Below are 23,310 nucleotides of genomic sequence, written 5' to 3'. Positions count from 1 at the left end.
AGGGGGCGGGGGTAGAATTCTTATATATCCTACGGGGCACGATGGGGAAAAGGTGTTACAGGGAAGGGGGTATCGCGTCTTGCCCTTCGGCATCCCACTTCCACTCCCCAAAGACCCTTCATCCAGGTGATCCTCCTCCACTGGTCCACCCCCAGGAACTGGATCCCATAGTGGTGCCTGTGTCCTGGACACCTGGATGACAGATCCCTGGGGCCTAGTAAGTGAGACGCCTCAAGGTTTCTCACATACCCTTCCCCTATGTGAGGTGGATATGCCTCTTCTTTGTCCAGGCTCCCTATTGTTAAGACCTGGACGAGAACAGGGACGAGGGATCTCCAGGAACTCTCTCATATTCCGCTGATTGGTTTTGGTCGGTGTAGGTAGAGGTGGAGTGGTTTTACCAGTCTCTCTACAATAACCCATGAATTGGGTTTTGAGGGTTGTTTTGGGTTTCATTGGTTCAGAGCCTTCCCAGTCCCATATTGGAGAGCCTTGGGAGTAGTAGTCTTCCTGCCAGGAACTCTGGGGTAAAGAATCTCCATATGGAGGTGGAGTTTCGTGTAAGTGATTAAAGAATGTGGGAAATTCCCACCCCAGAATATCTTTTTTGGGAAGCCCAGGAAATATGGCTGAAGATATTTCACAGGATTCACTCCGGATTTCAATGTGTACAGGTATTTTGGGGTACACTTCATTGTCTCCATGTACACAGGTAACTCTAACTAGGGCCGCGTTGTCTAGGTCCGCTCTTGAAACTAAATCGGCTTGTATAGCAGTTTGTTTACTACCTGAGTCAGTTAAGGCCCTTACTTGCCTGCTGTTTACCCAAGCCTTTTCGTAGGTAAAGTCGGTAGGAGTTTGGCATAAACAGATGCTAAAGGTTTCAAGCTGTTCCGCAGGTTCTTCCCATTCTTCACCTTTTAAACAACCTATTTCCATAGGTTTGTCCTTTTATATTCTTTGGGCAGTGCCTAGCTAAACGTCCTGTTTCTCTACAGAAAAAACAGACCGGGGGAAGTGGGCTGCTCCCTTTTACTTACTCCCTTCTACTTTCATCTTTGGCCTTCGGATCAGCTTTCCTGATTTCTACTCTCTCTCGTGCCAACCTTTCTTTATTTCTGTACAACACCCTTGGTTTATATATTCCCTGAGGTTGACGTTGGTGGATAGTTTAAATAAAGAAAATAGTTTATTAGCATTTTATAACATAACAGTGGACATTACTGTGCTGTGATTGCATCAACTCAATAACACTCTGGCTGCCCTCCATATGCTTTACCCCCCAGGCTCCACATCCCCCTGCTCTTTCTCCCTCACCACCCCCCCTGTCTAGCACATAGCATATAAAACAACATATAACAATGTGAGGTTTGAGGTGACCGCAAAATGCTACCATTTCTACCATGGCTCATACTCTGCACTCATTAAGGATATGCGTCATATATTCCAGTTCTTTTTCTAATTTTATTTTTTATTGTGTAGTTGGCCATAAAAACAAAACATGACTTTTAACACATGAGAAAGGGAATTTAAAAAAAGACATTTTGTGTTTTTTACACAATATAATTAATAATGTAAATCACAGTAAAAATTGAAAAAAAGAGAAAAATCGCATCATTCAAAGAAACTCCTTGGCCTTTCTAACCACTCACAATTACATCTCCCTTTTTTCCAGTTATATTAAGTTCTTTAAGGAGAAGAACCACCTCAGCCGTAAGGAAAGTTTTGTTTTCTGAAGCTAATGTTTGCCAAAACATTGCAGAGTCAAGAGACCGGGAGTCATGTACAAATCTTTGAAATCTTTGTAGTCTCTGAGACCATGTCCCTGAGCACTTCGCCAGGAAATGGTGAGATGTTTGTTCAACCGTTTTGTCACATTTAACACATATATCTGTTGGATGTTTGTCTCTAATGTGCAGGATTTCCAGAGTTGACAAAAGGTTTAATCTGAATCTTAGAAATTCCATCAGAATTTTAGGATTCGTAGATTTCTTCAGATAAGAGGGTAAGAAAGATCTAGCTTTATCTGTTGATGTCATAAATGGTGAGAGCTTTGCTGATCTCATTTTACCTATAGTTCTTGTCCAGTCCATACTTTTTATTGATTGCTTGCTTTGTTTTTAACAGATTTTGTTGCAAAGTATCAATGCTCCTGTCCGATTGTAGCAATATTTCATTACATTTTCATCTTAAATTGGTCAAGTGCAGATTATTCGAACTATGCATTGATGCTGCCAGATCCTCATATAAAGATGATTTCGGAGGATCTAATATTAGCCTGTACAGGGAGACCCATTTCCATTCCATCCATGCATCCAATGACATCAGACCTATTTCATATCGTATACACGCCATAGGTATGCAGTTTGGGAGCGCAAGGATTCTCCTCCAGATTTTCCCTTTTGATTTTTTCCCTAATCAATATCGAAGGCTTGGAAATTAAACTCTAGGCCAAACAGAATGATCGGTACCACCTTGCCAATATAAAACCTCAAGACAGGAAGAATCGAGAACTTAACATATTGTGAATGGATTTTCTTCATTTGAGAGCTTAGATTCATGATCTTTAGGTCACTGGTCGAAAGTAGGTGGGCTTTGGTTGGAAAAGCTGTGATCTGAGACCACAGATAGGTGACTTCTTTAGAAATTGGTATTGATGAATTATCCATTTGCCAGTTAAACAATTTCAATTTCCTTAATGGAAGCTTAAATATAATTATTTTTGATCTATTTGGATGTATTTTTAGATCATTTTCTAATGCATACTCAGACAGAGCTGTTAATAGACGTTGTAGTCCGAGTTGGGAATAATCTAGGACCACAATATCGTCCGCATAGGCTAACCAATTTGTTTAGTATTGCCAATTTTGGGACCAACCAAGCCAATCTCCTTCAACCAATGAAACAAGTCTGATAAATAGAGGATGAAAAGAAATGGGGTAATCAAGCATCCTTGACGTACACCTCTCTCTATAGCTATAGGCTGGGAGAGTGTCCCTGACCTAGATGCTCTTACTCTTAACAAGGATCCCTGATGAAGCTCTATCAAGATGGACAATAAATTATCCGGCCAGACCCATTTTTTTAATTTCCTACATAGACGATTCCTAGTGATAGTTTCGAAAGCCTGGGAGTGATCGACCCAGGCTCCGAATAGAGGAGTACCGCCCTTTAGGAGGGAATCTGTACTAAGATAGCTGAGAATTAGAGTATTCAGAGAGGTCGATAGTCTCCTCCTGAATCCAGTTTGTTGTTTTGAAATTATTCCTTTACTCTCTGCCCATTTCTCCAACTCATCCAATATTAGACCTGAGAAGATTTTGCCATCTGCATCTAACAGTGAAATAGGTCAATCATTTTCTGCTGCTAGGCGATCCCCTCTTTTATAGATGGGGATTATAATGGAGTTTCTCCACAACTCTGGGATTTTTTTAGTGCTAATTATATTCTCAGACAGAGAATATTTGACTCTAGCCCAGAGTGCCGGATTTTGCTCCAAGGTAGCATTATTCAGTGAATTTGGGCCAGCCGCCCTGGACGCTGATGATTTCTTTATTAGAGCTTCAATATCTTCGTTTGTATAATTTAACAGCCAATTTGAGTTTATTTCCAGTTTGGGTTCATACCCGTCTGAGGGACCATAGACTTTGGAGAAATGGCCTATCCAAGTCTGCTCCTGGATTAAGATAACTTGTGGATGGTTAGTGGATATCTTCATCGAATTAACAATCGGCAGAGTCAGGGCTGAGTCTTCACGAGATACTGACCAGAGACTCTGTGTGCTATTGTTTTTTTTTCCCTACTTGCTGAGTCTGTTTTCAAGCTCTACTGCAGAAGGAGGGTCTTATGAAATAAGAATCCCAATTATCCGCAGAGCGGATTCGGACTGAGTCTTCACGAGTCTTCAGGAGGCTGAGCGGAGGCTTGGCTCACCCTGAGACGTTGCTACCCACCGATTAACATTTGCATTTTCTTCGTTCATCAGCCTCCTTCTTAACTATGATTGCTTCCACGGCTATGATTGCTTCCACGCCAACGTAACAAAAGAGACTCGGTAACGGACGTTCCTCCCTCTCCCCGACATGCTTTTGATGATGGACATGCCGCCTGCTCGGTGCAAATGACCACGAATTACGTCTCATACCGCAAAGAAGCGAGATCCGGATTACCTGGCGAAGGTGAGTGAACCCACCCTTGTAATGGGCGATATGCTGACTGGTGAGGCCAGCTACGGGGATAAGGGAAGGACCGCAGTCGTAGTTACTGGTCAATTAACACAGTCACCTACCCCAGTATTACAGACCTCGATGACCGAAATATATGTGCCTGATGACATGCAAATAAATAAACAATATGAGACGAATCATTATACTCCCTGTGCCGAAGATTCCTGGAATATTGCCAAGGAAACAGAAAGAGTTTGTAGCAAAACCAAAAAAGAACAAACACTTAAGGAATTTTGGGCATGACAAAAGCCTGATTGTTCCTAACAATTGTTCATCGTCAGCTTTCTCCCAAAAAAATAAAGCAAAAATGGCGAAATAAATGTGGCAAAAAAAATACGGCTATGATTTTAAGACCGAATATAAACCACCAGTAATGTGGCAACCAAGTAATCCACGAACAGCGCTTCTTTCATTAGACATTACTGAAATTGAAAGACTCGTAAGCAATCATGAAAATGGGAACAAAGTGTTTGGCAATTTATCCAAAATAAAATCGATAGAAACTGTGACAACGTCAACACCTTTATGTTCAATACCCATTTTACCTCTGAAAGTAATTCTGGCTCTCTGGCTACAAGACAAATATCGGATCCTGACAAGGGTGAGGTATGGGGTCCGCAAAGAGAGGGGAGGAAAGTACAAGAGGAGATTACTGCTAATAAATGCTAGTACAAACTGCAGAGAGGATGTCAACAAGAGGCTATACCTACAACAATGCTAGATCTCCAAAATCTACTGATAGCAGTTTCAACGCAAGCAATTATTCCATTCTTTTTTTTCTTTGTATTTGGTTATACAACCTTTTACAAAACCAACTAAAACAATACATAAAAGGAAGAATTATAACATCCATCATGAAAATTCATGTAATCGAAGCAAACTAAAAGTGTTTTCTTCCCAACAGTTAAAATACTTAGAACAATTAAAAGGAAAGAATGAGAAGGAGAAAAGAAAAACAGAAAGAGAAAGATGTCAAATCATACTGGAACAATACCGGACCACATCATTGTGGAGAAACAGAGAAGACTATAAATGAAATGCAGGTGACTGAAGACGAGTAGCAAAAAACTTACATAAAGATATGCTTCATCGAGTACAGGGATTCAGATCACAATATTATTTCTTTCCAATACCTGTACAACCGCTATTGTCAGATCTCTGTCTTGCCCAGATATAATTCGGTCCCAAAACATATCAGACAGAAAACCTTCATTACCCACTCCGAACCTAGCGAGCAACAGTGATCTTGCTACCCAAGTACCTTCAAACTCCATCAGTAAGTGTTTTAATGATTGATTAGCCAGGTTTTCACAGACTCTGCACAAGCTAATGCAGGACTCACCTTGCTCTCTTTTAGTCAAGACCTCCCCCGTATGAGCAATGTTCAATCGTATTCTTAAGAATTTATTTCTAATCTTGCAGTCTGGGAACATGACTAAATATCTTGGGATAAAACCCAACCTTCTGGAAGAAATTTGCTGGAGACAGAGAGCGCATCCTATCTATTGTTTTGATCCAACCCATGTCCTCTAGGGCCTTGTTGGCCTTCAGGTGGTTATGGATCAAAAACTCAATGTTGGAATCAGCATCAAGGGATGAAAGCATTTTAGATTTTTTACCTTCTCCAGCATGGAGTCTGGCATGGATTCACATGCTCATGAATATTCCCCGTTGTCAGGCTGGGAATCCTCGGTAAAGAAAAAATCAGTATCAGTTTTGTTTCTGATGTGTCTTTCTTAGAAGTAACCAATCACTGATCTCTGGGTCATACTGCCCCCAGCCAATGACTGCCCTCTCCCTAAGCCCCTCCCCTGGCAGCCATCCTCAGATTTTTACCGCACGTTCAAGTGTTGGGAGTCCTCGTGCTTTAGCTCTCGAGCTTTTACTGCGTTTTTGCGCTTTTTCAGGAGATTTTCTCATTTTTTCGGTTTAATCGAGCCTCAAGCTCCACCGTTTCTACTTCCGATAACGGGGACCGTTTCGGAATTCTTCTACGCCCGTCAAGGGTGAAGTTTCCGTCGAGTTACGCTTCTTGGAGGATTCCAGAAGATCTGTGGCCTACCTCAACGGACATGGCCCAGGACAAGGGAAGCTCGACACCCGGATCCAAGCTGTTCAGGAGCTACCCGGGATGCGGATTGCAAAATGTTTTCAAGGAGGACGAGCATTCGAGATGTCTCTACTGCCTTCATGAGGACAAGACGTACGTGGAGAAGGACTGTGCGTTCTGCATGAACCTGTCGGAACGGACCAAGCAAGATTGTCGTTCTCGCCGCCTGGCTGGAGAAGGGCACAGCAGGTGAGAAGGCGAAGAAAAAGTCTGAGCGGTCTTCTAAGTCGTGTGAGGGCGCCCCGCGACGGGGGCCCAACAGAAGGCCAAGCACCGTGAGTCTGTGGGCACCGGGAGTGCCGAAAGGTCGGGCTCTTCGGCTGCCAGGCAGGGGGCGACTTCCCCGGCACGATTAACCACGAGCCAGCGCTCTGGTTCGGGGAAGAGGAAGTCCGAGAACCCGGGTAAGCTTCTGGAGAGGCCCCGGTCGATCTCGAAGGGAGCCGAGGGGGAGCGAGGCGATCACCCTCCCCCCAAAGCAAAGGCCCAGGACGCACCTAAGGTGGTGAGGGCCTTGATCCACCCGGCAAGGGCCTCTATCGAGGTTGTCGCAGCGGCCCTGGCGAAGGGAATCCTCTTTCCAGACCATCGTTAAGACCCCTGTGAAGACCCCGGTGGAAAAAGAAGGGGGGGCGGTGGCCATTACGGACTCAGATTCAGCCTCTGAGGAGGATCCGGTGGAAACCGTGAAAGGCCTCAACGAGAGGTTCGAAGGCGTCAACGAGAGGTTCGAGAAGGTTCGATCCAAGGGGAAGGTTCCTGCTGATGTGATCGAAGATGGCGACGACGAGGGCCCAGTGGAGCAGCCATCCCGTCCGTCGCAGCCATTGCCCGAGCCCCAGGATAGCTCAGCGGCCATTTTGTTGGCGATCCAATCCTTATGTACTGAGATAAGGACAAGGTTACCACGGACCCCGACTGTCATGATCTCTGCTTCCAAAAGGTCAGGGTTTTCCCAACTCCCTTTGAAGCAGATCCATAACCCAGGTTCCGAGTGCCAACCAGTCCCAATTGGGACCTTTTGGACCCAGTCCTGGCGCCAGTGGCACCAGGCTCATAAATATGCCCAGTCCCAGCGCTGGAAGCGCCGGGCTCATAATGCTTGGGTGGATTTACCTGCAGCAGACCATGCTGCTTACTTGCCTGCCAGTTGAGCCTCTGATCCTCTTCTGTTTGGAACTGCTTTTCCTGTTGGGTGGGGCAGGAGCCACTCCCTAGATTCAGAACACTGGAACTCTTCTGGAAAGCAGGAACTCTTTTCTTACCTAGGCGTGGCTGTGGAAGGAGACACCTAAGCACTACAGGAGGCTATTTAAACCACACCCGATGGATGAATCTTGCTTTGCGTTATTCTGCATCCTCTGCAGCAGAACGCTCATCGTGTCTTCTGCATCTGATCCTGGGCCTAAGGAAAAAGGCTTACCATCCTGAATCCAGTCTTCAGCAACACCTATAAAGACAAGAAAGAACAGGTTAGCATTACGGTCTTCAGTGACAGCTCTTCACTTACCTGGTCCATCGGCTGTCACCAACGCCTCGCGCTGCATTCCGGCATCTGAAAGACAAAGGCTTACCTACTCTTCGTGCGCTCCGGAGGTCTTCACACTGCATTCCGGCATCTGAAAGACAAAAGCTTACCAACTCTTCGCATGCTCCGGAGGCCTTCGGCGCTGCATCCCGCATCTGAAAGACAAAACAAGGTGCGTTTAAAGACATTGGGGAACTTTAATACTCACGTGCCATTACTCCTTTCCACATCTAACCCAGTGGGTATTCCGGCACCCTGCAGCCGCTCGGAACTTGTACCTGCAAAATAAAAAGACAGTTAGAGCGCATCGTGAAGCAGGCAACAAGCGCTTACTTACGTGCTTCCAGGCGCTTCTATTCATCACACGGGCTCCATCTTCAACTCACTTCAGCCCGTCATCCGCCATCGCCGGAACCCTGCAAAACAAGAGACATCATTACTAAAGACTTTAAAGACATTAGAATTACTCGAAACTTACCGTACGTGCAGTAAACGACGGACAGCAGTCCTCTGAAGTCAAGAGGCCTGCTCCCCTTATCCAGTGAAGAAACTGGTTACAGCACCCTGCCCCGAGGCAGATGGAGAGCACAGCGTTCACTTACCTAAGGTGAGAGCGTTAACATTTGGGGTTCTACAGGAGAAGAGAAAGGGAAGAAGAGCGAGACATGCAATAACCCAGTTCCTTAATCCCATATTTTCTATCTGCAGACATCTTACCCTTCGAGTCAGACATACAGTGCACAGAGGTCCAGCCCAAAGAGCCAGCCGTGTGTTACACATCACCTTTGTAGATACGGTATACGCCCAGTCAAGACCGGCGCCCCTACGGGAATCAGGTGAGCGTTACACCAACGGAGGATCTAGAACCAGGACCGTCGGGAAGCCCTCCGAACAAGCGGAGGAGAGTCCACCCCGCACCGCCCTTGGTGCCCACGAGGCCTGTGGACCCCTCATCCCCCTCGCCGGACCCTCGGGTTGATAAGGCGACAGATACAGCGACGGGGACGGACGACGAGGGTGGCGATGATACAACGGACATTCCGTCATCACCTCCCCCTCGGGCCTCTCCGCCCGACGAAATTGGCTCTTTCCACGCCATGATAGCCAGGGCTTCCGAGCTCTTCCAGCTCTGCCCTGAGGAACAGAATGTTACAAACTTGATGGTCGTGCAGAGTATGGGCAACCCCTCTGTCCCCAAGTATCACACTGACAACACCAGAAATACTGTCTGTGTGATCTTTGAAGCCACAGGTGGAAGTCCGCAAGCCTGGACGTGGGACACAACCGGAAGAACCCCTTGAGCGCTGCAAGGCAAGGGGCAATGTGGTTAGAATACAGGACAAGGCAATGTATACTAAATGTCAAACACAAGAACACCATGTACCTGTGAGGATATGAAGGTGGTTCAGGGAAGGCCGACAGAGGCGTTGACCTTCAGACAGCTATTGGGCCAGGCAGAGGGCAAGGTGAACACCTAGTGTGGGACCGAAATCCCAAATTGGTACGTGATCCGTAGAGAAAACCAAGCAGTCCGAGGTCAAAAACAGGTGATCCAGGTCGAGGCAGATGAAGGGTTAAGCACAGAGCAATCCGTTGGGCGAAGCGTAGCAGTCAACAGGTAATCCAAAGTTCAGTCAAAAACAGATAAGGGCCAAGAGTAACAATCCGTGAAGCAAACCGTGGTCAGGCGATGGGTAAAGATCCTTAGAACGAAGTAATGGGCGACACGTGAGCCAGACGAAAACAGCTGTGAAGCAACGTCTACAGTTTCCGGTCTCCTTTTATCCCTCGGAAGAAAACACGTGACCGTAATCACGTGAGGTGAGGAAACAAACGCTACGGCGTTGCTAAGGGACCATGAGTCACGTGATCCACGACGCGCTGTGATGCGCAGGTTTCCATGAATGCCGCGTGTCTCGGCGATGAAGAAGTCTCCACTTCGTTTGCCAGCGATGTGAAGGGCGATAAACGCCAGTCCTGCCAATCATGCCCTGCCGTGCCCTGCTGTACAGGAAGCGAGGAGGCAAAGCGGTGCATGTTTTACGGTGTGTGTGTCGGGTGGCAAGAGGGGTGGAGGTCACAGACGGGGTAGGGCGTGTCCTTGTTTTTATATGTGCAGTAGGTAACGTGGGGGGCGGTGTGACAGAATCCCCCCTCAAAGGCCCACGACCCCGTGGGCTGGCCGGGTTATCCCTATGAAACCGTGAAACCAGAAGCAGAGCCTGGACATCTCGGGAGGGAACCCACGAACGGTCCTCGTGACCATAACCCAGCCAGTCCACCAGATACTGGAGGCAACCCCTATGGACACGGGAACCAAGGATGGCGCTGACCTCATAGACGTCCTGAGAAGACACAGAGACAGGGGTGGGAGGAACCAGGACACGAGTAGGAGCCAGGAAGGGCTTGAGGAGAGAAGTATGAAAAACAGGGTGGATCCGCCAGGCAGGAGGAATAGACAGCCGGAGAGCCACAGGGTTCAAGACCCTGGTGACCTTATAAGGGCCCACAAAGCGAGGCAACAGCTTGCGACAGCCGGGGATCCGTAAATGCCTGGTCGACAGCCATACCCGATCGCCCACATGGTATTCCGGTGCCTCAGCCCGCTTCCGGTCCGCCTTAGCCTTCATCACCGACTGGGCCTCACGGAGATGAACCAGAGTCTGTGCATGGACGCCAGCTAGATCGCGCATACAGGCGTCAGCTGCAGTAGTGGCAGAAGGGAAATCAGGGAACGGTAATGTGCGTGGATGCTGCCCATACAACGAATAGAAGGGGGAAAACCCAGTGGACGAATGTCGGGAATTGTTGTAGGCGAACTCCGCGATGCAAAGCAGATTGGGCCAGGAGTCTTGGTACTGAAGGGACAGGCAACGTAGGTATTGTTCAAGGGCTTGGTTAACCCGCTCGGTCTGTCCATCGCTTTCGGGATGATAGGCCGAGGAGAAGCGAGCATCAATACCCAGGAGTTTGGTAAGAGCACGCCAGAAACAGGACGTAAACTGCAATCCACGGTCCGATATGATGACCTGCGGCAGACCAAAGAGGCAGAAGACTGACTTGAAGAACAGGCCAGCCAGGGTTGGGGCTGATGGTATGCCCGTACAGGGAATGAACCGGGCCATTTTAGTGTATGAGTCGACGATGACCCATATGGTATCGTGACCTTGTCTGCGGGGAAGATCTGTGATGTGATCCGTAGAGATAGTGTGCCAAGGCCTGGGGGGAATGGGCAATGGTAGGAGCAACCCTAGAGGCCGTCCTCAGCGTGTTTTGCATTGGGCACATATCGAGCAGGTGTTTACGTAGTGCTCTATGTCTTTCCTCATGGATGGCCACCAGCACCAACGTTGTAGCAATTCCAGGGTGCGTTCCTGCCCAGGGTGGCCGTTTATAGCAGCATCATGTGACCAGGCAAGCGCCTGGTTACGTACATCACATGTAGGGAGAAACAATTTGCCTTGAATAAACGGCAACCCCTCTTGGAGGGCAATGTCCCATTCGGCGAGCGCATGAGGATGTTTGGAAACCCATTGTCTGATGGCGGTGAGCATGGGTGGAGATGGTGTACACATACATATCACATGGCCCCTCCCTAACAGTGTGTCCGGAAACAATGACAGTGATTCCCCACCAGGAGAACGGGCAAGAGCATCAGCCTTGCCGTGGATACGACCCGGTCTGTGTTTAACAACAAAATCGAAGGCAGCAAAGAACAAATGCCAGCGCACTTGTCTACTGTTTACACATTTCAGGGAGGCCAGATCTTGCAGGTTTTTGTGATCTGTGTAAACCACCGTCTGATATCTTGCCCCCATAAGATGGTGTCGCCACGTTTGGAGGGCGTCTTTGATAGCCAATAACTCTTTCTCGGTCACGGTGTAGTGTGTCTCGGCAGCCGAGAACTTCGAGAGTGATAGGCTACTGGATGTAAGCTACCCGTGGTTTGACAAGGCTGAGATAATACCGCACCTAATGCAAATGAGGAGGCATCCGCTTCCAGAACATAGGGAAGACCAGGGTCGGGGTGTTGCAGGACAGGAGCAGAAACAAATCTGGACTTAAGCGTCTCAAAGGCTTCCTGGTGTACGGAGGTCCAGGTAAACGGGACGAGAGGACTAGTCAGAGCGGTCAATGGCGAAACAATAGAAGAGAAGCCGGCGATGAACCTCTGGTAAAAATTAGCAAAGCCGAGAAAGGACTGGAGCTGTTTGATGTTAGCGGGAGTCGGCCACTCCGTGACAGCCCGTACCTTAGTCTGATTCATGGATAACCCTCCGGGGGAGATGTGAAAGCCTAAGAACTCTACTTCCTTTGTATGGAACAGACATTTCTCGGGTTTGGCGAACAAGGCGTTCGCCTTGAGGCGAGAGAGGACCTCCCTAACATGACCGACGTGTTCCTCCAAAGAGGATGAGTATATCAATATATCGTCCAAATATACCACCACGAACGTATCCAAGATATCAGAAAACACGTCGTTGATAAATCGTTGGAAAGTTGCGGGGGCATTACAAAGCCCGAAGGGCATCACGGTATATTCAAATAGCCCCTGTCGGGAACAGAATGCCGTCTTCCATTCATCTCCACGCCTCATCCGGACTAGGTTATATGCCCCCCTTAGATCCAGCTTGGTGAATATGGATGCCTTGGTCAACCTGTCCAACAGCGTGGAGATGAGCGGGAGGGGATACCTGTTTTTTACTGTGACAGAATTCAATCGCCTGTAGTCCACACAAGGGCGTAGATCGCCCTCTTTTTTCGGCACAAAAAAAATCGGGCTGGCAGCAGGGGAACTGGAGGGACGGATTTGACCTAGTTGCAAGGCCCGATGAATGTACTCTTTGAGAGCTCGTTCCTCTGACTGGGATAATGAATAGATCCTACCCCTGGGAATGGGAGCATCTGAGACCAGATCTATTGGACAATCGTATGGTCTGTGTGGGGGTAAACCTTCTGCAGTAGCTTTGTCAAACACCATATGAAAATCGTGATAGTCAGCGGGTATGTTCGACATGACGGCCCCCACGGTATGCGAGGGCACAGGGTCGGAGGCTATGTCATCGATGTGGGTGGAAGCCATGGCACTAAGGATGGTAGCAGGAGTGGAGACCGAATCCCCTTCTGTGAGACAAAAGTGTTGGCACACTTCTGACTCAAATGTGACTTGTCCCGTCCCCCAATTTATCAAGGGGTTGTGCTGTCGCAACCAGGGTATCGCTAAAATGATGCCAAACTGTGGTGTAGTGATAAGGTCAAACGACATGTTTTCCCTATGGGTACTCTGTATCATTACTTCCAGAGGAGCAGTCTGGAACTTGATGGGGCCGGAGGATAGGGAAGTGCCATCAACCGCGTGTACGGGTTCTGGGTGTTTTTTCTAACCAAGGGCAGATTGAGACGATGTGCCAAGGCAATATCGATAAAACAACCAGTGGCCCCGGAGTCAATCACAATCTGTACGAGGTGTGCGATCTCTCTAGTGGGTTTCAGAAGGGCTTGGACTACCACCGGTCTGATAGGACCGAAGGCGGGTTCAGCGGGGGTCATAGACAGGCTCGCCGGTGCCCCCTGTATCATGGGCGAGCCTTCTGAAAACCCGGGGTCTTGTTCTTGGGGCGTCGGGGGCATTCCCTTACATAGTGCCCATTCAACCCGCAATAGAAACAGACGTTCTCAGCCCTCCTACGTTCACGTTCGGATGATGTTAATGGACTTCGGATGCCTCCTATTTGCATAGGTTCAGAAGTGGTGTTAGAAGTGCTCGGGCTTGTTTGGCTAGCGAATGCTGTTTCTGCCCTCCGCTCGGATCGCCTTGCGTCAACCTGTAAGGCAAGATCCACCAGATCCGTGAACACCGAAGGAAGGGCAGGAATCATCGAGAGTGCATCCTTCATGGTGTTGCATAGCCCACGATAAAACACGATAGCCTTTTTCTCCTCCGGCCAGGAGGTCTCGGCGGCCAGCTGGTTGTACCGTGTGATGTACTCTATTAGTGTTTGTGTCCCTTGTGTCAAATCCAAGAGTTCTAGGTCCCTTGATTGGGCCTTATAACGCGTGTCGAAGACTTTGGCCATTTCGGCTATGAGAAGATCAAAATCATACAAAGCGGGATGATCGTTCTCCAACATTGGATTTGCCCAGGTGGCCGCCACCCCAGACAGATGTGACAGAAGGAATGCGGCCTTAGTGACTGAATCGGGGAAAGCCAACGGTCTGCACAAGAATTGTAGCTTGCATTGATTAATGAAAGTACGGTACTTCCGGGGGTCCCCCTGGTAGCGTTCTGGAGCGGCAAGAGGAACGGGTGTCGGGAGTAACACTGGAGTGGGAGTTGGGGCCTGAACAGGTGCTAGTCGGTCTGGAGGGGTTGGGTCCCCGAACTCAGCGTCTGCGGGTAAAGGGTGTTGGTTGCACTGTAAGGCGTCCAGACGATGATGTATGGCTGCTGTGGCGGCGGCCATGTCGGTCCTGAGGGCCGCCACTGCCTGCATCAATGCGGTCACTGGATCCCCGGTGGAGGGATTCATACTCTGGACGACCAAAAGGGCTTCACAGTCTGTTACAAACTTGATGGTCGTGCAGAGTATGGGCAACCCCTCTGTCCCCAAGTATCACACTGACAACACCAGAAATACTGTCTGTGTGATCTTTGAAGCCACAGGTGGAAGTCCGCAAGCCTGGACGTGGGACACAACCGGAAGAACCCCTTGAGCGCTGCAAGGCAAGGGGCAATGTGGTTAGAATACAGGACAAGGCAATGTATACTAAATGTCAAACACAAGAACACCATGTACCTGTGAGGATATGAAGGTGGTTCTGGGAAGGCCGACAGAGGCGTTGACCTTCAGACAGCTATTGGGCCAGGCAGAGGGCAAGGTGAACACCTAGTGCGGGACTGAAATCCCAAATTGGTACGTGATCCGTAGAGAAAACCAAGCAGTCCGAGGTCAAAAACAGGTGATCCAGGTCGAGGCAGATGAAGGGTTAAGCACAGAGCAATCCGTTGGGCGAAGCGTAGCAGTCAACAGGTAATCCAAAGTTCAGTCAAAAACACATAAGGGCCAAGAGTAACAATCCGTGAAGCAAACCGTGGTCAGGCGATGGGTAAAGATCCTTAGAACGAAGAAATGGGCGACACGTGAGCCAGACGAAAACAGCTGTGAAGCAACGTCTACAGTTTCCGGTCTCCTTTTATCCCTCGGAAGAAAACACGTGACCGTAATCACGTGAGGTGAGGAAACAAACGCTATGGCGTTGCTAAGGGACCATGAGTCACGTGATCCACGACGCGCTGTGATGCGCAGGTTTCCATGAATGCCGCGTGTCTCGGCGATGAAGTCGTCTCCACTTCGTTTGCCAGCGATGTGAAGGGCGATAAACGCCAGTCCTGCCAATCATGCCCTGCCGTGCCCTGCTGTACAGGAAGCGAGGAGGCAAAGCGGTGCATGTTTTACGGTGTGTGTGTCGGGTGGCAAGAGGGGTGGAGGTCACAGACGGGGTAGGGCGTGTCCTTGTTTTTATATGTGCAGTAGGTAACGTGGGGGGCGGTGTGACACAGAAAAAGGAAGGTTTTCTTTACCAACGACGAGAGGCCAAGAGAAAGACGGTCCTCGCGGTACCGTTGCTCGACGACATCTGGGACGAGGGGCTGGCTATCCTGAAGAACCCTTCCACGACCCCCGCCAAAAGGGACAGGTACGAGAAGAAGTACCGGGTACCCGATGCCGCCCCCTTTTGCCTCAGGGCCCAGCCCACGCCGGACTCGGTCATCTCGGCAGCGGCCAAGAAGAAAGCGGCGGGTGTGGCGGCTTCAACTTCCACTTCCCCGCCGGACAGCGAGGGCAAGAAATTGGACTCCATGGGACGACGAGTCATCTCGTCGGCGGCGACGACGATTAAGGCGGCCAATGCCTTAGCGATTGTGGCCCGTTACGACAGGGAGCTTTGGTTGAAGATAGCTCCCCTGCTAAACTTCCTACTGGACGACAAGAGGGCGGAGGCCCTACAGATTCTGCAGGAAGGTGAGGTGGCGTTGGATCATGCCATAACGGTGGCAACGGACATTGCCGATACTGGATTTCGCCTGCTGGGCAACAGGGTTTGCCTCCGACGACGAGGATGGCTCAAGGCGACGGACTTTCGCCAGGACGTCCAGACCAGAGTGTTGGACATGCCGTTCGACGGCAACAACCTGTTTGGGAAGACGGTGGATGAGTCCCTCCAGGCCATCAAGACCGACACAGAAACAGCCCGAGCCCTAGGAGTCCTTCAGCAACGGCGGACCTTTCGGAGCTCCGGAGGCAGACAGGGGGGGCCTCCAAGGAATCCATCGGTGGCTCTTCCACTTACCGCCAGGCGGCCCGCTCCTCGTCCCAGGAGGCCTACAGAGGCCGCGGCAAGCAAGGAGGGTCTCGCCGCCGTCGTCAAGGAAGCCAAGGCAGCAAGGCCTCTTCCGTAGCATCGGGCCCCCGCCGAAGCACCCCAGTGGGAGGCCGGCTGACGAAGTTCGTCAGCGTGTGGGAGTCCATCTCCACCGACCGTTGGGTGCTGGACACCCTGGCCCGCGGACACTCGCTGGAATTTCAAAAGAAGTGTCCTCGTATTCCTCCCGTGGCCAGGAAGGAGAATCACGTCCCTCAACTGCTGTTGGAGGTAAGGGTGATGCTCAAGAAAGGTGCCATCGAGCTCGTCTCCAAGAGGCTCCGGGGCTCCGGAGTATATACTCAAGGTACTTCCTCGTCAGAAAGAAGACAGGCGGTTGGCGCCCCATCCTGGACCTGCGTCGGTTGAACAAGTACATCAAGGCACAGAAATTCAGGATGGTCACCCTCCAGCACGTGCTGGGACAGCTGGAGGAGGGTGACTTCCTATCGTCGCTGGACCTGGAGGATGCCTACTTCCACATCCCCATTCTAAAAGGACACAAAGTTCCTCAGATTCGTAGTCCAGGGGCGTCACTACCAATTCAGAGCCCTGCCGTTCGGATTGAAGTCGGCACCCAGGGTGTTCACCAAGTGCCTCGCACCAGTGGCGGCGCGGCTGCGCCTGCAGGGGATCCACGTCTACCCCTACCTGGACGACTGGCTAATCCGTACAAGGTCAAGAGAACTCGCCGTCGAACACATGGCGAGGACCGTCCGCCTGCTCTCGGAACTGGGATTCGCCATCAACTACCCCAAATCCCACCTGGTCCCTTCGCAGGTGGCACTGTTTTTGGGAGCGAAGCTCGATACAGTGGAGCGATTGGCATCTCCGTCGGAAGAACGGACGAAGGCCATTTTGGGCAAGGTGCAGCGCCTGTTAGCCACGGACGTGGCCAGGGTGAGGTCCATCAAGTCCCTCCTCGGGATGATGTCCTCATGCATCTACCTTATTCCCCTTTGCAGACTTCGGATGCGTCCACTACAAGAGTTCCTCGACGCCCGCTGGATTCAAGCGGCGGGCAGCTTCGAAGACAGGATCCCGCTCGACGAGGAGTTCCGTCGGGCAATTCGATGGTGGGCTACCCGTGCACACCTCACAGCAGGCACGGACTTCCAGACCCCGGCGTATCAGGAGACGGTGACAACGGACGCCTCTGTGGAGGGATGGGGGGCCCACACCGGAGATCTCCACGCAAGAGGCCTCTGGCTCCCGGAGGAGAGGTCCCTCCACATCAACATCCTGGAGCTACGAGCCGTGCTCTGGGTGCTCAAATCGTTCCTTCCGTCCCTCAAGGACAAAGTGGTGAGGATCTTCACCGAAAACACCACCACGATGTTCTACATCCGGAAGCAGGGAGGCACCAGATCCCCAGCCCTATCCAAGGAAGCCCAGGATCTGTGGCACTGGGCCGTCGCCCCGGGGATGTTTCTGGTTCCCTTCCACCTGGCAGGAATAAAAAACACCATCGCCGACTCACTCAGCAGGGAGCTGCGCTCGTGCCACGAGTGGGAACTACGGCAGGACCAGGTGAATCAGCTCTTTCAATGATGGGGAAAACCCCAGATCGACCTGTGCGCGACGGCGACGAACTCCAAGTGCCAGAGGTTCGCCAGCAGGTTCACACAGCCGAGGAGCATGGGCGATGCTTTCTCGTTTCCGTGGGACGGCCTGTTCCTGTATGCGTTCTCTCCGTTGCTGCTCTGTCTCATCAACCAGCCCAAGAGGTCCAGGTGCAGGATGATCCTCATCGCACCGGCGTGGCCGAGACAGATCTGGTTCCCGGACCTTCTGGACTTGTCAACGTCCCCACCTATCAAGCTGGCGACGGACGCGGATCTTCTCTCCAGAGGAGGAGGCGCCATTCGAAGGTATTCTGTCCTCCGATGTATTCCTTATCTTAGATATCTCTTTCCAGCTTTGCTGGCCTCGGAATTTTTTTCTCTCTAGAGGGCGCTGCGCGTCGACTTCCGCCGAGTCCATGTGCCTTGACAGCCGCCATATCGACGTCGACGTCATCCTGCCTATAAAGGCCGCGCGCAGCGTCCGTTGCTCAGTTCTGTTTTTCCGTGCTTACTCAGTGCCTCGGAATATCGTTGCTCAGTTTCGTAGAGAATTAATCCAATTTCCTTGAGATATTCGATCCATACTCGATGGCTTCCTCGTCTGAACCGACGACCCCTCGGTCCGGCTTTAAAAAATGCCGAGACTGTGGAAAAAAGATGTCGCTGACTGACCCTCACAGCGTCTGTCTGTGGTGTTTGGGAGCTGAACACCATTGTTCGGAGTGCGAGGACTGTATGTCCATGACAGCTAAGGCCCTGAAGGAGCGTAGGGGGAAGCTGGAAAAAGGTAAGACTTCTAAAGCTTCTTCTTCCGAGGTCCTTGGCGTCGACGCCGGTGTTGAGGTCGGTGTCTTCGACGCCGTTGTCGAAGGGACCTTCGACACACGGATCTGTCGACTCGACGCCATCCTCAACACCGGCGTCGACGCCAAGGAAAGTCACGGTTGCTTCGCACCCAGTGGCTATTCCCAGGTCTTCGATGACGATGTCGTCGAGATTGTCGACATCCTCAAGCAGAATTCTAATTCTATCGAGGACCTCGAGGCCTCCGCCTTTGTTTTAGACGCCACGTTCGAAGCCTTCGACGTCGGCGTTGACGACATCGACATTTTCGAGGCCGATTACAACAAGTTTGGCACCCTCTGCCTTGGAGATGGGTTTCACACCCTTTGTGAGTTCAGACCAATTGAGAACAATGTCCTCAATTATGGAAGAGGGAGAACTATCTGACCAAGAAGAGACATTTGAGTTGCAGGGATCTGCAACCCCAGTTCAAGAGGAGTTATCCTCAGAGGAACGCAGATTAAAGGAACTCCATGATTCCTTACATGAGGCAAGTGGTTTAGACACTTCCCCAGAGGTGGAGTTCGCTAGGCCAGACCCGGGGTAGCATGCTGAAACCCCTTATAGAGCCTTAATGGCCAGGATCACAGAATTGATGGGGTGGTCAACACCTTCACAGGCTTTCCAACAGGATGACCTCATGGATATACTTGATAAAGGTCCACAGGAGGATCCTGTAGTACCTTTTCATAAAGCTCTTCAAAGGAAAATCATGACGAACTGGGAAACCACAGATGTCGTCCCGGCAGTAAATAAAAAACTGTCTAGTAAATACAGGGTATCTTCTGCAGACCCGGAGTTTTTGTCCAAACACCCATCCCCAGAAAGTCTGGTGGTACAGGCAGCATCTTCTACTGACATCAAGACTGCTTACCCTACCGTCCCACAGGACAGGGATGATAAAAAATACGATGCTATGGCTAAGAAAGTCTTTTCGGCATGTAGCATGGCGTTACAATCTATTAATGCTACTTGCACCCTTGCTAGATTTAGCCATACACTTTGGGAGTGTGCTTCTACAGCGGCTGACTGCATCCCAGAGGGAGAAGAAAGGGAGGCGTTCCTAAATATCATAAAGGACGGTGAAGACGCTATGTGCGAATCCCTCCAGACGGGCATTAATTCGGCTGACAGTATCAGCAGAGCAATGGCGGCAAGTACAACAACCAGGAGATTTGCTTGGTTGAGAAAGTCTGGTTTTGCCCCAGATATGCAAGCCAGGCTCTTGGACATGCCATTTGATGGCTCTTCTTTGTTTGGGAAAAAGCCGGATGACAGTTTAGAAAAACTGCAAACATCTAAGGCAGCAGCAAAATCCCTGGGCGCTGCAATCCGTCAGACACCTTTTCGTCCCACAGGAACCTCTGCGAGAGGCAAGTCCTTTCGCTTCTACTCCGCATTCGGAAGAGGTAGAGGACGACCGGCTCAAAGGGGACAAAGAAGAACTACCCGAGGTGGACGGGGTAGATATTCAAAAGCCACAGCAACAGCAGGTGCCTCTTTACCATCGGCATCTGCATCAGCCGCCCCAAAACCACTCTGAGGACTTCCCTCACAAGACACCTGTAGGAGGCAGGTTAACTCAACATCTGGCAGAATGGCAGGCTATCACGTCAGATGCTTGGGCATTGGAGACAGTTGCACAAGGTTACTGCCTGCCTCTCCTACGCATACCTCAGAGTCATCCACCGGGGATCAGCTCTCAAAAAGCTCCAGATCCGCTTCTCTTGCAGGAAATTTTAGACCTGCTAGAGAAAGGAGCCATAGAACCGGTACCTGTAGCGGAGAGGAACAAGGGCTGGTACTACCCTTACTTTCTCATTTCAAAGAAAGACGGAGGACTGAGACCCATCTTGGACTTGCGAGAATTGAACAAATTCCTCAGGAAAGACAAATTCAAGATGGTAACTCTTTCTCAGATCCTTCAGGCCCTTCAGTTCCAGGACTGGTTGGTATCTCTGGACCTTCAGGACGCTTATTTCCATGTGCCAATCCATCTCAAACACAGGAAATACCTGAGGTTCGCAATTGGCAACTCTCATTATCAATTTCGAGTGCTGCCATTTGGGCTGACCTCCGCCCCGAGGGTCTTCACCAAGTTAATGTCGGTAGTGGCTGCAAGTCTAAGGAGGGAAGGGATTCACGTCCACCCCTACCTGGACGATTGGTTGATCAGAGCTGTATCTTCGGAACAAGCTCAGATCCAGCTAGATCATGTTTGCCACTCCCTTCACAGACTGGGCTTCTCCCTCAATTTAAAGAAGTCACAAATGATACCATCGCAGAGACTCCAGTTCATCGGAGCGATCCTGGACACTTCCCTGGGAAAAGCCTCGCCACCAGAGGTGAGGGCTCAAGATATTCTACAGATGGTTACCAAGTTTCAAAATGCCCAACGTCTCCCAGCCTTCGACTTTTTGAGGTTGCTAGGCCTCATGGCATCCTGCATTTTCCTAGTGCCAGAGGCTCACCTGAGAATGAGATCCCTCCAGTGGGCACTGAGAACTCGGTGGTCACAATTCTCAGGGAGAATGACATATCTTCTTCAGGTTCCCGACAGGGTGGCTCGAGACCTTCAGTGGTGGGCCTGTCAGGAGAACATTCTGAAAGGAGAGCAGTTTTGGCAACCCTGGCTGGAGATAACAGTAGTCACGGATGCCTCACTCACGGGGTGGGGAGCCCACTCCAACGACTTGACCATCAGCGGTCGTTGGTCTCCATCGGAGTCCAGACTACATATCAACCTGTTAGAGCTGAGGGCCATCAGACTTGCGCTGAAGGCTTTTTTGCCATCTGTACAAGGAAAGAATGTCCTGATAATGACGGACAACACAGTGGCCATGCATTACCTCAACAAAAGAGGAGGCGTAGGATCACTACGTCTGTGCAGAGAGGCGATGCAGCTCTGGTTTTGGGCAATCCAAGAAGGAATCTCTCTATCGGCAGTTCACCTAGCCGGAGAGAAGAACTTGACAGCGGACGCTCTGAGCAGGCAGAGCACAGTCTCCCACGAGTGGGAACTAGCTCAGGAAGTCCTTCAAGAGATCTTCGCCCTTTGGGGAACCCCTCAGGTGGATCTGTTCGCCACCAGTGTCAACAGGAAGTGCGATCTGTTCTGTTCAAGGGAATTTCCCCCGAGAGGAGCTCTGGGAGACGCGTTCATAGTGGACTAGGAGTTTCCGCTCCTGTATGCCTTTCCACCGGTCCCTGTCATTCCTCAAATGATCAGGAGGTTGAGAAGATTCCGGAAAACCATGATCCTAATTGCCCCGGATTGGGCCAGGAGAACGTGGTACCCGGACCTTCTAGACTTGTCCATCTGCCCTACAATTCGACTTCCACTCAGAGAGAATCTGCTCTCACAGAAGGAGGTCAGGTTCTCCATCCAGACATCAAAACCCTCAACCTTCACGCTTGGCTTCTGAAAGGCTGAGGTACAAGGATTGGGACCTCCCTGATGATGTTATGGAGGTGTTGCTTTCGGCAAGAAGGCCAGCAACAAAATCTTTATACCGCTGCCGTTGGAACAGATTTTGCAGCTGGTGTAGGGAAAAGAATATCGATCCCTTTTCATGTGGTACACCAATGGTTTTGTCCTTCCTACTTTATTTAGCGAATTCAGGCCTTCAAGTTGGCACCATCAAGGGCTATCTCGCAGCGCTATCCATCTTTAAGCGCACTGCGGAAGAACCATCCTATTTCAAGTTTCCCTTGGTAATACAGTTTCTAAAGGGGTTAACCAATGTTTATCCCCCAAGACCATTCCAGGTTCCCCTATGGGATTTAAATTTAGTCCTAACTTTCCTGATGGGCACACCTTTCGAACCACTCCACTCTTGTTCGTTAAGATTTCTTACCCTTAAGACTGTTTTATTAGTAGCACTTACATCTGCTAGAAGGGTGAGCGAGTTACAAGCTCTTTCTTGTAAACCGCCTCATACAATCTTTCACAAAGACAAAGTTGTACTGCAAGTGAAGCCTAATTTCCTCCCAAAGGGAGTTTCTGAATTTCATATCACACAGAAGATTACCCTTTCATCTTTCTATCCTCCTCCCCATCCGGGGAAAGAGGAAGAGAGGTTACACAGGCTGGACCCAAGAAGGGCTTTATGTTTTTACATTAGTAGGCGTGCTAGGATAAGACAAGCAGACCAGCTGTTTGTAGGCTACGCAGGTCACAAGCTGGGGTTACCGATAACTAAGCAGACCATTTCCAGATGGATCATTTTAGCCATTTTGGAATGTTATAAACTTGCAGGAAAAGAGCCCCCTCAAAATCTTAGGGCTCATTCGACCAGAGTATCGCAGCTTCATCGGCCCTCAAAAGAGGAGTGCCGGTTAGAGACATATGTGCGGCTGCCACATGGTCGTCCGTCCATACCTTTACACGTTTTTACAACTTGGATTCCTCCTCCAGTCAAGAGACTAGGTTTGGAAGGGCAGTATTGCACTCTATTCATCAAGAAGAGGAAGCATGAAGTCAGTACTCCCACCTCCAATAACAGAATACTGCTATGGGAGCCTATCTAAGATAAGGAATACGTCGGAGGACACAATCCCTTCGAAGAACAAGTTACTTCTTACCTTGTAACGTTCTTTCGATGGGATGTTCCT

At 50.1% G+C, this 23,310-nt stretch overlaps 1 protein-coding gene across 1 annotated transcript in view; it reads left to right on the top strand.

Annotated features, from left to right (window-relative positions):
- The window catches only part of IRAK2 (interleukin 1 receptor associated kinase 2), a 1,381,573-nt gene that overhangs the window by 774,166 nt on the left and 584,097 nt on the right, over positions 1-23,310 (top strand). The window lies entirely within an intron of this gene.

This window comes from Ambystoma mexicanum, chromosome 2p (assembly GCF_040938575.1).
Source record: "Ambystoma mexicanum isolate Mex_15411 chromosome 2p, UKY_AmexF1_1, whole genome shotgun sequence".
In the NCBI taxonomy this organism is placed as follows: domain Eukaryota; kingdom Metazoa; phylum Chordata; class Amphibia; order Caudata; family Ambystomatidae; genus Ambystoma; species Ambystoma mexicanum.
Note: the sequence above shows the minus strand (reverse complement) of the source record. Positions and strands in the feature narration are given on the sequence as shown.